This window comes from Orcinus orca, chromosome 14 (assembly GCF_937001465.1).
Source record: "Orcinus orca chromosome 14, mOrcOrc1.1, whole genome shotgun sequence".
Lineage (NCBI taxonomy): Eukaryota > Metazoa > Chordata > Mammalia > Artiodactyla > Delphinidae > Orcinus > Orcinus orca.
In genome coordinates this window covers 2,985,493-3,001,900 of record NC_064572.1, presented here as the reverse complement: position 1 = coordinate 3,001,900, position 16,408 = coordinate 2,985,493, and positions in this window count along the sequence as shown.

Here is a 16,408-nt window from a genome sequence, read left to right as displayed (position 1 = left end):
AGAAGAGGGCCCAACTCACAATAGCTTGAGGAACCCAGCCAGGATCAGACTCTCAGCAGAGGGACCACATTACCATGAGGTTCGGAACCAGACAGGAGTGTCCTTATTCCAGTGGGGCAACACCAGCGTAAGGTGAGGAACCCTGCACATGTGGCCTCAAACCAGAGGACCCACATCACCAAGCAGCTGGGAGTGAGGCTGGCAGGAATAGCCTCACAACAGAGGGCCCATACAATAAAAATGGTGAGGAATCCAGCAGTTGGAAACTCCCAGCAGGCGGCCCAGAACACCGAGGCTATGGGATGAAGGCCAGAGTGAACTCACACCAGAGGGCCCACATCATGAAACTGTGAGCAACCCAACACATGGGACCTCAGAGCAGAAGGCCCACATCCCCATGGGGATCGGAACTTGGCAGGAGTGTCCTCGCACCACTGGGCGCACATCAGAAAGTGTGGGGAGCCCAGAAATTATTGCCTGAGGCCAGAGGGCGCTAATCACCAAGGGGAGGAGGCTCCCAGCAGGCACCAACTGCCGGGAAAGGGCCCACGTCACCAAGGAGACATGTGCCAGCTAGGCAGGAATGACCTCAGAGAAGAGGGCCCACCTCACAGAAAGGTGAGGAACCCAGCCAGGATCAGACTCTTACCAGAGGGCCCACATTACCACGAGGTTCGGAACCCGACAGCAGTTTCACCACTCCAGGGGGCCACACCAGCGTAAGGTGAGGAACCCAGCACATGTGGCCTCAAACCAGAGGACCCACATCACCAAGTGGCTGAGAGTGAGGCAGGCAGGAGTATCCTCACAAGAGAGGGCCCATAGAATAAAAAAGATAAGGAATCCAGCAGTTGGAACCTCCCAGCACATGGCCCAGAGCAGCAAGGCTATGGGATCCAGGCCGGAGTGAACTCACACCAGTGGGCTCACATCATGAAACTGTGAGCAACCCAGCCGTTGGGACCTCAGAGCAGAAGACCCACATCCCAATGAGGGTGGGACCCTGTCAGGAGTATCCTCGCAACATTGGGAGCCCATCAGAAAACTTGGGGAACCAAGCAGTTAGGGCCTGACCCCAGAGGGCCCTCATCACCCAGGGGAAGAGGTGCCCAGCAGGCTCCAACTGCCACCAGAGGGCCCATGTCGCCAAGGAGACGTGTGCCAGCTAGGCAGGAGTGACCTCACAGAAGAGGGCCCACCTCACAGAAGGGTGAGGATCCCAGCCATGGTCAGACTCTCACCAGAGGGCCCACATCAACAAGGGGTTGGGAGTGAGGCAGGCAGAAGTACCTTCACAACAGAGGGTACATAGAATAAAAAATGTGAGGAATCCATCAGTTGGAACCTCCAAGCAGGCGACCCAGAGCACGGAGGCTATGGGATCCAGGCCTGAGTGAACTGACACCAGAGGGCCCACAACATGAAAATGTGAGCAACCCAGTCGTTGGGACCTCAGAGTATAAGTCCCACAGCCCCATGGGGATGGGAACCTGGCAGGAGTGTCCTCGCACCACTGGGTGCAATTCAGAAAATGTGGGGAGTCCAGAATTTAGGGCCTGATGCCAGAGGGCTCTCATCACCGATGGGAGAAGGCTACCAGCCGGCTCCAACTGCCACCAGAGGCCCCATGTTGCACAGGCGACGTACGCGAGCCAGGCAGGAGTGACCTCACAGCAGAGGGCCCACCTCACAGAAGGGTGAGGAACCCATCCAGCCACAGAATCTCACCAGAGGGCCCACAACAGCAAGGGGACGGGAACCAGGCAGGAGTTTCTTCACACCAGTAGGGCCACACCATCGAAAGGTGAGGAAATCAGCACATGTGGACTCAAACCAGAGGAACCACATCACCAACACCTGTGGACTCAAACCAGAGGAACCTCATCACCAAGCGGCTGGGAGTGAGGCAGGCAGGAGTAGCCTCACAACAGAGGGCCCATACAATAAAAATGGTGAGGAATCCAGCAGTTGGCAACTCCGAGCAGGCAGCCCAGAGCACCGAGGCTATGGGATATTCTCACCAGAGGGCCCACAACGCCAAGGGGACGGGTACCAGGCAGGAGTTTCTTCACACCAGTGGGGCCACACCATCGAAAACTGAGGAAACCAGCGCATATGGACTCAAACCAGAGGAACCACATCACCAGCACATGTGGACTCAAACCAGAGGAACCACATCACGAAGCGGCTGGGAGTGAGGCAGGCAGGAGTAGCCTCACAACAGAGGGCCCATACAATAAAAATGGTGAGGAAACCAGCAGTTGGAAACTCCCAGCAGGCGGCCCAGAGCACCCAGGCTATAGGTTGCAGGCCGGAGTGAACTCCCACCAGTGGGCCCACATCATGAAACTGTGAGCAACCCAGCCATTGAGACCTCAGAGCAGAAGACCCACAACCCAATGGGGGTGGGATCCTGCCACGAGTATCCACGCAACACTGGGTGCCCATCAGAAAACTTGGGGAACCCAGCAGTTAGGGCCTGACCCCAGAGGGCCCTCATCACCCAGGGGAGGAGGCGCCCAGCAGGCTCCAACTGCCACCAGAGGGCCCACGTCGCCAAGGAGACGTGTGCCAGCTAGGCAGGAGTGACCTCAGAGAAGAGGGCCCACCTCACAGAAGGGTGAGGATCCCAGCCACGGTCAGACTCACCAGAGGGCCCACATCACCAAGGGGATGGGAGTGAGGCAGGCAGAAGTAGCTTCTCAACAGAGGGTCCATAGAATAAGTAATGTGAGGAATCCATCAGTTGGAACCTCCAAGCAGGCAACCCAGAGCACGGAGGCTATGGGATCCAGGCCTGAATGAGCTCACACCAGAGGGCCCACAACATGAAACTGTGAGTAACACAGCTGTTGGGACGTCAGAGCATAAGGCCCACAGCCCGATGGGGATGGGAACCTGGCAGGAGTGTCCTCACACCACTGGGTGCAAATCAGAAAATGTGGGGAGCCCAGAATTTAGGGCCAGACCCCAGAGGGCTCTCATCAGCGAGGGGAGAAGGCTACCAGCCGGCTCCAACTGCCACCAGAGGGCCCACGTCTCCCAGGCAATATACGCGAGCCAGGCAGGAGTGACCTCACAGCAGAGGGCCCACCTCAAAGAAGGGTGAAGAACCCATCCAGCCACAGACTCTCACCAGAGGGCCCACATCATGAAACAGTGAGCAACCCAGCACATGGGACCTCAGAGAAGAAGGCCCACATCCCCATGGGGATCTGAACCTGGCAGGAGTGTCCTCGCACCACTGGGCGCATATCAGAAAGTGTGGGGAGCCCACAAATTATTGCCTGAGGCAAGAGGGTGCTAATCACCAAGGGGAGGAGGCTCCCAGCAGGCACCAACTGCCAGGAGAAGGCCCACGTTGCCAAGGAGACGTGTGCCAGCTAGGCAGGATTGACCTCACAGAAGAGGGCCCACCTCACAGAAGGGTGAGGAACCCAGCCAGGATCAGACTCTCATCAGAGGGCCCACATTACCACGAGTTTCAGAACCAGGCAGGAGTGTCCTCATTCGAGTGGGGCCACACCAGCGTAAGGTGGGGAAGCCAGCACATGTGGCCTCCAACCAGAGGACCCACATCACCAAGTGGCTGAGAGTGAGGCAGGCAGGAGTATCCTCACAAGAGAGGGCCCATAGAATTAAAAAGATAAGGAATCCAGCAGTTTGAACCTCCCAGCACATGGCCAAGAGCAGCAAGGCTATGGGATCCGGGTCGGAGTGAATTCACACCAGGGGGCCCACATCATGAAACTGTGAGCAACCCAGACGTTGGGACCTCAGAGCAGAAGACCCACATCCCAATGGGGGTGGGACCCTGGCAGGAGTATCCTCGCAACACTGGGTGCCCATCAGAAAACTTGGGGAACCCAGCAGTTAGGGCCTGACCCCAGAGGGCCCTCATCACCCAGGGCAGGTGGCGCCCAGTAGGCTCCAACTGCCACCAGAGGGCCCTCATCGCCAAGGAGACGTGTGCCAGCTAGGCAGGAGAGACCTCACAGAAGAGGGCCTCGGTGAGGATCCCAGCCACGGTCAGACTCTCACTAGAGGGCCCACATCACCAAGGGGATGGGGGTGAGGCAGGCAGAAGTTACATCACAACAGAGGACCCATAGAATAAAAATGTGAGGAATCCATCAGTTGGAACCTCCAAGCAGGCGACCCAGAGCACGGAGGCTATGGGATCCAGGTCTGAGTGAACTGACACCAGAGGGCCCACAACATGAAAGTGTGAGCAACTCTGCCGTTTGGACCTCAGAGCATAAAGCCCACAGCCCCATGGGGATGGGAACCTCGTAGGAGTGTCCTCGCACCACTGGGCTCAAATCCGAAAATGTGGGGAGCCCAGAATTTAGGACCTGACGCCAGAGGGCTCTCATCACCGAGGGGAGAAGGCTACCAGCCGGCTCCAACTGCCACCAGAGGGCCCACGTCGCCCAGGCGACGTACGCGAGCCAGGCAGGAGTGACCTCACAGCAGAGGGCCCACCTCACACAAGGGTGAGGAACCCATCCAGCCACAGACTCTCACCAGAGGGCCCACAACACCAAGGGGACGGGAAACAGGCAGGAGTTTCTTCACACCAGTGGGGCCACACCATCGAAAGGTGAGGAAACCAGCACATGAGGACTCAAACCAGAGGAACCACATCACCAACACATGTGGACTCAAACCAGAGGAACCACATCACCAAGCGGCTGGGAGTGAGGCAGGCAGGAGTAGCCGCACAGTAGAGGGCCCATACAATAAAAATGGTGAGGAATCCAGCGGTTGGCAACTCCGAGCAGGCAGCCCAGAGCACCGAGGCTATGGGATACTCTCTCCAGAGGGCCCACAACGCCAAGGGGACGGGTACCAGGCAGGAGTTTCTTCACACCAGTGGGGCCACACCATCGAAAACTGAGGAAACCAGCGCATATGGACTCAAACAAGAGGAACCACATCACCAGCACATGTGGACTCAAACCAGAGGAACCACATCACCAAGCAGCTGGGAGTGAGGCAGGCAGGAGTAGCCTCACAACAGAGGGCCCATACAATAAAAATGGTGAGGAATCCAGCAGTTGGAAACTCCGAGCAGGCAGCCCAGAGCACCGAGGCTATGGGATATTCTAACCAGAGGGCCCACATCACCAAGGGGTTGGGAGTGAGGCAGGCAGAAGTAGCTTCACAACAGAGGGTCCATAGAATAAAAAATGTGAGGAATGCATTAGTTGGAACCTCCAAGCAGGCGACAGAGTGCAAGGAGGCTATGGGATCCAGGCCTGAGTGAACTCACAGCAGAGGGCCCACAACATGAAAATGTGAGCAACCCAGCCGTAGGGACCTCAGAGCATAAGGCCCACAGCCCCATGGGGATGGGAACCTGGCAGGAGTGTCCTCGCACCACTGGACGCAAATCAGAAAATGTGGGGAGCCCAGAATTTAGGGCATGACGCCAGAGGGCTCTCATCACCAAGGGGAGAAGGCTACCAGCCGGCTCCAACTGACACCAGAGGGCCCACATCGCCCAGGCGACGTACGCGAGCAAGGCTGGAGTGATCTCACAGCGGAGGGCCCACCTCACAGATGGGTGAGGAACCCATTCAGCCACAGACTCTCACCAGAGGGCCCACAACACCAAGGGGACGGGAACCAGGCAGGAGTTTCTTCACACCAGTGGGGCCACACCATCGAAAGGTGAGGAAACAAGCACATGTGGACTCAAACCAGAGGAAGCACATCACAAAGCGGCTGGGAGTGAGGCAGGCAGGAGTAGCCTCAAAAGAGAGGGCCCATACAATAAAAATGGTGAGGAATCCAGCAGTTGGAAACTCCCAGCAGGCGGCCCAGAGCACCGAGCCTATGGGATGCAGGCCAGAGTGAACTCTCACTAGAGAGCCCACAACATGAAACTGTGAGTAACCGAGCCGTTGGGACCACAGAGCATAAGGCCCACAGCCCCATGTGGATGGAAACCTGGCAGGAGTGTCCTCGCACCACTGGGCGCAAATCAGAAAATGTGGGGAGCCCAGAATTTAGGGCCTGACGCCAGAGGGCTCTCATCACCAAGGGGAGAAGTCCACCAGCCGGCTCCAACTGCCACCAGAGGGCCCACGTCGCCAGGCGATGTACGCGAGCCAGGCAGGAGTGACCTCTCATCAGAGGGCCCACCTCACAGAAGGGTGAGGAACCCATCAAGCCACAGACTCTCACCGGAGGGCCCACAACACCAACGGGACAGGAACCAGGCAGGAGTTTCTTCACACCAGTGGGGCCACACCTTCGAAAGGTGAGGAAACCAGCACATGTGGACTCAAATCAGAGGAACCACATCACCAGCACATGTGGACTCAAACCAGAGGAACCACATCACGAAGCGGCTGGGAGTGAGGCAGGCAGGAGTAGCCTCACAACAGAGGGCCCATACAATAAAAATGGTGAGGAAACCAGCAGTTGGAAACTCCCAGAAGGCGGCCCAGAGCACCCAGGCTATAGGTTGCAGGCCGGAGTGAACTCCCACCAGTGGGCCCACATCATGAAACTGTGAGCAACCCAGCCATTGAGACCTCAGAGCAGAAGACCCACAACCCAATGGGGTGGGATCCTGCCACGAGTATCCACGCAACACTGGGTGCCCATCAGAAAACTTGGGGAACCCAGCAGTTAGGGCCTGACCCCAGAGGGCCCTCATCACCCAGGGGAGGAGGCGCCCAGCAGGCTCCAACTGCCACCAGAGGGCCCACGTCGCCAAAGAGACGTGTGCCAGCTAGGCAGGAGTGACCTCAGAGAAGAGGGCCCACCTCACAGAAGGGTGAGGATCCCAGCCACGGTCAGACTCACCAGAGGGCCCACATCACCAAGGGGATGGGAGTGAGGCAGGCAGAAGTAGCTTCTCAACAGAGGGTCCATAGAATAAGTAATGTGAGGAATCCATCAGTTGGAACCTCCAAGCAGGCAACCCAGAGCACGGAGGCTATGGGATCCAGGCCTGAATGAGCTCACACCAGAGGGCCCACAACATGAAACTGTGAGTAACACAGCTGTTGGGACGTCAGAGCATAAGGCCCACAGACCCATGGGGATGGGAACCTGGCAGGAGTGTCCTCGCACCACTGGGCGCAAATCAGAAAATGTGGGGAGCCCAGAATTTAGGGCCAGACCCCAGAGGGCTCTCATCACCGAGGGGAGAAGGCTACCAGCCGGCTCCAACTGCCACCAGAGGGCCCACGTCTCCCAGGCAATGTACGCGAGCCAGGCAGGAGTGACCTCACAGCAGAGGGCCCACCTCAAAGAAGGGTGAAGAACCCATCCAGCCACAGACTCTCACCAGAGGGCCCACATCATGAAACAGTGAGCAACCCAGCACATGGGACCTCAGAGAAGAAGGCCCACATCCCCATGGGGATCTGAACCTGGCAGGAGTGTTCTCGCACCACTGGGCGCATATCAGAAAGTGTGGGGAGCCCACAAATTATTGCCTGAGGCAAGAGGGTGCTAATCACCAAGGGGAGGAGGCTCCCAGCAGGCACCAACTGCCAGGAGAAGGCCCACGTTGCCAAGGAGACGTGTGCCAGCTAGGCAGGATTGACCTCACAGAAGAGGGCCCACCTCACAGAAGGGTGAGGAACCCAGCCAGGATCAGACTCTCATCAGAGGGCCCACATTACCACGAGTTTCAGAACCAGGCAGGAGTGTCCTCATTCGAGTGGGGCCACACCAGCGTAAGGTGGGGAAGCCAGCAAATGTGGCCTCCAACCAGTGGACCCACATCACCAAGTGGCTGAGAGTGAGGCAGGCAGGAGTATCCTCACAAGAGAGGGCCCATAGAATTAAAAAGATAAGGAATCCAGCAGTTGGAACCTCCCAGCACATGGCCAAAAGCAGCAAGGCTATGGGATCCAGGCTGGAGTGAACTCACACCAGTGGGCTCACATCATGAAACTGTGAGCAACCCAGCCGTTGGGACCTCAGAGCAGAAGACCCACATCCCAATGAGGGTGGGACCCTGTCAGGAGTATCCTCGCAACATTGGGAGCCCATCAGAAAACTTGGGGAACCAAGCAGTTAGGGCCTGACCCCAGAGGGCCCTCATCACCCAGGGGAAGAAGTGCCCAGCAGGCTCCAACTGCCACCAGAGGGCCCATGTCGCCAAGGAGACGTGTGCCAGCTAGGCAGGAGTGACCTCACAGAAGAAGGCCCACCTCACAGAAGGGTGAGGATCCCAGCCATGGTCAGACTCTCACCAGAGGGCCCACATCAACAAGGGGTTGGGAGTGAGGCAGGCAGAAGTACCTTCACAACAGAGGGTACATAGAATAAAAAATGTGAGGAATCCATCAGTTGGAACCTCCAAGCAGGCGACCCAGAGCACGGAGGCTATGGGATCCAGGCCTGAGTGAACTCACACCAGAGGGCCCACAACATGAAAATGTGAGCAACCCAGCCGTTGGGAACTCAGAGTATAAGTCCCACAGCCCCATGGGGATGGGAACCTGGCAGGAGTGTCCTCGCACCACTGGGTGCAATTCAGAAAATGTGGGGAGTCCAGAATTTAGGGCCTGATGCCAGAGGGCTCTCATCACCGATGGGAGAAGGCTACCAGCCGGCTCCAACTGCCACCAGAGGCCCCAGGTTGCCCAGGCGACGTACATGAGCCAGGCAGGAGTGACCTCACAGCAGAGGGCCCACCTCACAGAAGGGTGAGGAACCCATCCAGCCACAGAATCTCACCAGAGGGCCCACAACACCAAGGGGACGGGAACCAGGCAGGAGTTTCTTCACACCAGTAGGGCCACACCATCGAAAGGTGAGGAAATCAGCACATGTGGACTCAAACCAGAGGAACCACATCACCAACACCTGTGGACTCAAACCAGAGGAACCTCATCACCAAGCGGCTGGGAGTGAGGCAGGCAGGAGTAGCCTCACAACAGAGGGCCCATACAATAAAAATGGTGAGGAATCCAGCAGTTGGAAACTCCGAGCAGGCAGCCCAGAGCACCGAGGCTATGGGATATTCTCACCAGAGGGCCCACAACGCCAAGGGGACGGGTACCAGGCAGGAGTTTCTTCACACCAGTGGGGCCACACCATCGAAAACTGAGGAAACCAGCGCATATGGACTCAAACCAGAGGAACCACATCACCAGCACATGTGGACTCAAACCAGAGGAACCACATCACGAAGCGGCTGGGAGTGAGGCAGGCAGGAGTAGCCTCACAACAGAGGGCCCATACAATAAAAATGGTGAGGAAACCAGCAGTTGGAAACTCCCAGCAGGCGGCCCAGAGCACCCAGGCTATAGGTTGCAGGCCGGAGTGAACTCCCACCAGTGGGCCCACATCATGAAACTGTGAGCAACCCAGCCATTGAGACCTCAGAGCAGAAGACCCACATCCCAATGGGGGTGGGACCCTGGCAGGAGTATCCTCGCAACACTGGGTGCCCATCAGAAAACTTGGGGAACCCAGCAGTTAGGGCCTGACCCCAGAGGGCCCTCATCACCCAGGGCAGGTGGCGCCCAGTAGGCTCCAACTGCCACCAGAGGGCCCTCATCGCCAAGGAGACGTGTGCCATCTAGGCAGGAGAGACCTCACAGAAGAGGGCCTCGGTGAGGATCCCAGCCACTGTCAGACTCTCACTAGAGGGCCCACATCACCAAGGGGATGGGGGTGAGGCAGGCAGAAGTTGCATCACAACAGAGGACCCATAGAATAAAAATGTGAGGAATCCATCAGTTGGAACCTCCAAGCAGGCGACCCAGAGCACGGAGGCTATGGGATCCAGGTCTGAGTGAACTGACACCAGAGGGCCCACAACATGAAAATGTGAGCAACTCTGCTGTTGGGACCTCAGAGCATAAAGCCCACAGCCCCATGGGGATGGGAACCTCGTAGGAGTGTCCTCGCACCACTGGGCTCAAATCCGAAAATGTGGGGAGCCCAGAATTAAGGACCTGACGCCAGAGGGCTCTCATCACCGAGGGGAGAAGGCTACCAGCCGGCTCCAACTGCCACCAGAGGGCCCACGTCGCCCAGGCGACGTACGCGAGCCAGGCAGGAGTGACCTCACAGCAGAGGGCCCACCTCACACAAGGGTGAGGAACCCATCCAGCCACAGACTCTCACCAGAGGGCCCACAACACCAAGGGGACGGGAAACAGGCAGGAGTTTCTTCACACCAGTGGGGTCACACCATCGAAAGGTGAGGAAACCAGCACATGAGGACTCAAACCAGAGGAACCACATCACCAACACATGTGGACTCAAACCAGAGGAACCACATCACCAAGCGGCTGGGAGTGAGGCAGGCAGGAGTAGCCGCACAGTAGAGGGCCCATACAATAAAAATGGTGAGGAATCCAGCGGTTGGCAACTCCGAGCAGGCAGCCCAGAGCACCGAGGCTATGGGATACTCTCTCCAGAGGGCCCACAACGCCAAGGGGACGGGTACCAGGCAGGCGTTTCTTCACACCAGTGGGGCCACACCATCGAAAACTGAGGAAACCAGCGCATATGGACTCAAACCAGAGGAACCACATCAGCAGCACATGTGGACTCAAACCAGAGGAACCACATCACCAAGCAGCTGGGAGTGAGGCAGGCAGGAGTAGCCTCACAACAGAGGGCCCATACAATAAAAATGGTGAGGAATCCAGCAGTTGGAAACTCCGAGCAGGCAGCCCAGAGCACCGAGGCTATGGGATATTCTAACCAGAGGGCCCACATCACCAAGGGGTTGGGAGTGAGGCAGGCAGAAGTAGCTTCACAACAGAGGGTCCATAGAATAAAAAATGTGAGGAATCCATTAGTTGGAACCTCCAAGCAGGCGACAGAGTGCAAGGAGGCTATGGGATCCAGGCCTGAGTGAACTCACAGCAGAGGGCCCACAACATGAAAATGTGAGCAACCCAGCTGTAGGGACCTCAGAGCATAAGGCCCACAGCCCCATGGGGATGGGAACCTGGCAGGAGTGTCCTCGCACCACTGGACGCAAATCAGAAAATGTGGGGAGCCCAGAATTTAGGGCATGACGCCAGAGGGCTCTCATCACCAAGGGGAGAAGGCTACCAGCCGGCTCCAACTGCCACCAGAGGGCCCACATCGCCCAGGCGACGTACGCGAGCAAGGCTGGAGTGATCTCACAGCGGAGGGCCCACCTCACAGATGGGTGAGGAACCCATTCAGCCACAGACTCTCACCAGAGGGCCCACAACACCAAGGGGACGGGAACCAGGCAGGAGTTTCTTCACACCAGTGGGGCCACACCATCGAAAGGTGAGGAAACAAGCACATGTGGACTCAAACCACAGGAAGCACATCACAAAGCGGCTGGGAGTGAGGCAGGCAGGAGTAGCCTCAAAAGAGAGGGCCCATACAATAAAAATGGTGAGGAATCCAGCAGTTGGAAACTCCCAGCAGGCGGCCCAGAGCACCGAGCCTATGGGATGCAGGCCGGAGTGAACTCTCACTAGAGAGCCCACAACATGAAACTGTGAGTAACCGAGCCGTTGCGACCACAGAGCATAAGGCCCACAGCCCCATGTGGATGGAAACCTGGCAGGAGTGTCCTCGCACCACTGGGCGCAAATCAGAAAATGTGGGGAGCCCAGAATTTAGGGCCTGACGCCAGAGGGCTCTCATCACCAAGGGGAGAAGTCCACCAGCCGGCTCCAACTGCCACCAGAGGGCCCACGTCGCCAGGCGATGTACGCGAGCCAGGCAGGAGTGACCTCTCATCAGAGGGCCCACCTCACAGAAGGGTGAGGAACCCATCAAGCCACAGACTCTCACCGGAGGGCCCACAACACCAACAGGACAGGAACCAGGCAGGAGTTTCTTCACACCAGTGGGGCCACACCTTCGAAAGGTGAGGAAACCAGCACATGTGGACTCAAATCAGAGGAACCACATCACCAACACATGGGGACTCAAATCAGAGGAACCACATCACCAAGTGGCTGGGAGTGAGGAACCAGGAGTAGACTCACAACAGAGGGCCCATACAATAAAAATGGTGAGGAATCCAGCAGCTGGAAACTCCCAGCAGGCGGCCCAGAGCACCGAGGCTATGGGATGCAGGCCGGAGTGAACTCACACCAGAGGGCCCACATCATGAAACTGTGAGCAACCCAGCACATGGGACCTCAGAGCAGAAGACCCACATCCCCATTGGGATCGGAACCTGGCAGGAGTGTCCTCGCACCACTGGGCGCACATCAGAAAGTTTGGGGAGCCCAGAAATTATTGTCTGACACCAATGTGGGCTAATCACCAAGGGGAGGAGTCTCCCAGCAGGCACCAACTGCCAGGAGAGGGCCCACGTCGCCAAGGAGCCGTGTGCCAGCTAGGCAGGAGTGACCTCACAGAAGAGGGCCCACCTCACAGAAGGGTGAGGAACCCAGCAAGGATCAGACTCTAACCAGAGCGCCCACATTACCACGAAGTGCGGAACCAGGCAGGAGTGTCCTCACTTCAGTGGGGCCACACCAGCGTAAGGTGAGGAACCCAGCACATGTGGCCTCCAACCAGAGGACCCACATCACCAAGTGGCTGAGAGTGAGGCAGGCAGGAATAGCCTCACAAGAGTGGGCCCATAGAATAAAAACGATAAGGAATCCAGCAGTTGGAAACTCCCAACACATGGCCCAGAGCAGCAAGGCTATGGGATACAGGCCGGCGTGAACTCACACCAGTGGGCCCACATCATGAAACTATGAGCAAGCCCAGCTGCTGCGAACTCAGAGCAGAAGACCCACATCCCAATGGGGGTGGGACCCTGGCAGCAGTATCCTCGCAACACTAGGTGCCCATCAGAAAATTGGGGAACCCAGCAGTTAGGGCCTGACCGCAGAGGGCCCTCATCACCCAGGGGAGGAGGCGTCCAGCAGGCTCCAACTGCCACCAGAGGGCCCACGTCGCCAAGGAGACGTGTGCCAGCTAGGCATGCGTGACCTCACAAAAGAGGGCCCACCTCACAGAAGGGTGAGGGTCCCAGCCACGGTCAGACACTCACCAGAGGGCCCACATCACCAAGGGGATGGGAGTGAGGCAGGCAGAAGTCGCTTCACAACAGAGGGTCCATAGAATAAAAAATGTGAGGAATCCATCAGTTGGAACCTCCAAGCAGGCGACTGAGAGCACGGAGGCTATGGGATGCAAGCGTGAGTGAACTCACACCAGAGGGCCCACAACATGAAAATGTGAGCAACCCAGCCGTTGGAACCACAGAGCAAAAGGCCATAGCCCCATGGGGATGGGAACCTGGCAGGAGTGTCCTCACACCACTGGGCGCAAATCAGAGAATGTGGGGAGCCCAGAATTTAGGGCCTGACGCCAGAGGGCTCTCATCACCGAGGGGAGAAGGTTACCAGCCGGCTCCAACTGCCACCAGAGGGCCCACGTCTCCCAGGCAACGTACGCGAGCAGGCAGTAGTGACCTCACAGCAGAGGGCCCACCTCACAGAAGGGTGAGGAACCCATCCAGCCACAGACTCTCACCAGAGGGCCCACATCATGAAACTGTGAGCAACACAACTCATGGGACCACAGGGCATAAGACCCACAGCCCCATGGGGACGGGAACCTGGCAGGAGTTTCCTCGCACCACTAGGTGCACATTAGAAAGTGTGAGGCGCCCAGAAATTATTGCCTGAGGCCAGAGGGCGCTAATCACCAAGGGCAGGAGGCTCCCAGCATGCACCAACTCCCAGGAGAGGGCCCACGTCACCAAGGAGATGTGTACCAGCTAGTCAGGAGTGACCTCACAGAAGAGTGCCCACCTGACAGACGGGTGAGGAACCCAGCCAGGATCAGACTCTCACCAGAGGGCCCACATTACCATGAGGTACGGAACCAGGCAGGAGTGTCCTCACTCCAGTGGGTCCACATCAGCGTAAGGTGAGGAACCCAGCACATGTGGCCTCCAACCAGAGGACCCACATCACCAAGTGGCTGAGAGTTAGGCAGGCAGGAGTAGCCTCACACGAGAGGGCCCATAGAAAAAAAAGATAAGGAATTCAGCAGTTGGAACCTCCCAGCACATGGCGCGAGCAGCAAGGCTATGGGTTCCAGGCCGGAGTGAACTCACACCAGTGGGCCCACATCATGAAACTGAGCAACCCAGCCATTGGGATCTCAGAGCAGAAGACCCACATCCCAATGGGGGTGGGACCCTGTCAGGAGTATCCTCGCAACACTGGTTTCCCATCAGAAAACATGGGGAACCCAGCAGTTAGGGCCTCACCCCAGAGGACCCTCATCACCCAGGGGAGGAGGCGTCCAGCAGGCTCCAACTGCCACCAGAGGGCCCACGTCACCAAGGAAACGTGTGCAAGCTAGGCAGGAGTGACCTCACAGCAGAGGGCCCACCTCACAGAAGGGTGAGGAACCCATCCAGCCACACTCTCTCACCAGAGGGCCCAAAACACCAAGGGGATGGGAACCAGGCAGGAGTTTCTTCACAGCAGTAGGTCCACACCACCGAAAGGTGAGGAGACCAGCACATGTGGACTCAAACCAGAGGAACCACATCACCAACACATGTGGACTCAAAACAGAGGAACCACATCACCAAGTGGCTGGGAGTGAGGCAGGCAGGAGTAGTCTCACAACAGAGGGCCCATACAATAAAAATGGTGAGGAATCCAGCAGTTGGAAACTCCGAGCAGATGGCCCAGAGCACCGAGGCTATGGGATGCAGGCTGGAGTGAACTCACACCAGCGGGCCCACAACATGAATCTGTGAGCAACCCAGCCGTTGGAACCGCAGAGCATAAGGCCCACAGCCCCATGGGGATGGGAACCTGGCAGGAGTGTCCTCACACCACTGGGCACAAATCAGAAAATGTGGGGAGCCCAGAATTGAGGGTCTGACGCCAGATGGCTCTCATCACCGAGGGGAGAAGGCTACCAGCCGGGTCCAACTGCCACCAGAGGGCCCACGTCTCCCAGGCGACGTACGCGAGCCGGGCAGGAGTGACCTCACAGCAGAGGGCCCACCTCACAGAAGGGTGAGGCACCCATCCAGCTACAGACTCACCAGAGGGCCCACAACACCAAGGGGACGGGAACCAGGCAGGAGTTTCTATACACCAGTGGGGCCACACCATCGAAAGGTGAGGAAACCAGCACATGTGGACTCAAACCAGAGGAACTACATCACCAAGTGGCTGGGAGTGAGGCAGGCAGGAGTAGCCTCACAACAGAGGGCCCATACAATAAAAATGATGAGGAATCCAGCAGTTGGCAACTCCAGCAGGCGTCCCAGTGCACCGAGGCTATGGGATGCAGGCCGGAATGAACTCACACCAGAGGGCCCACATCATGAAACTGTGAGCAACCAGGCACATTGGACCTCAGAGCAGAAGGCTCAAATCCCCATTGGGATCGGAACCTGGCAGGAATGTCCTCGCACCACTGGGCACACATCAGAAAGTGTGGGGAGCCCAGAAATTATTGTCTGAGGCCAATGGGCGCTAATCACCAAGGGGAGGAGGCTCCCAGCAGGCACCAACTGCCAGGAGAGGGCCCACGTCACCAAGGAGCCGTGTGCCAGCTAGGCAGGAGTGACCTCACAGAAGAGGGCCCACCTCACAGAGAGTGAGGAACCCAGCCAGGATCAGACTCTCACCAGAGGGCCCACATTACCACAAGGTTCAGAACCAGGCAGGAGTGTCCTCACTCCAGTGGGGCCACACCAGCGTAAAGTGAGGAACCCAGCACATGTGGCCTCAAACCAGAAGACCCACATCACCAAGTGGCTGAGAGTGAGGCAGGCAGGAGTAGTCTCACAAAAAAAAACACATAGAATAAAAAAGATAAGGAATCCAGCAGTTGGAAACTCCCAGCACATGGCCCAGAACAGCAAGGCTATGGGATCCAGGCTGGAGTGAACTCACACCAGTGGACCCACGTCATGAAACTGTGAGCAACCCAGCTGTTGGGACTTCAGAGCAGAGGACCCACATTCCAATGGGGGTGGGACCTTGGCAGGAGTATCCTCGCAACACTGGGTGCCCATCAGAAAACTTGGGGAACCCAGCAGTTAGCGCCTGACCCAGGAGGGCCCTCATAACCCAGGGGAGCAGGCGCCCAGCAGGCTCCAACTGCCAGGAGAGGGCCCACGTCGACAAGGAGACGTGTGCCAGCTAGGCAGGAGTGACCTCACAGAAGAGGTCCCAACTCACAGAAGGGTGAGGAACCCAGCCAGGATTAGACTCTCACCATAGGACCCACATTACCACGAGGTTCAGAACCAGGCAGGAGTGTCCTCACTCCAGTGGGGCCACACCAGCGTATGGAGAGGTACCCAGCACATGTGGCCTCCAACCAGAGGCCCCACATCACCAAGTGGCTGAGAGTGAGTCAGGCAGGAGTAGCCTCACAAGAGAGGGCCCATAGAATAAAAAAGATAAGGAATCCAGCAGTT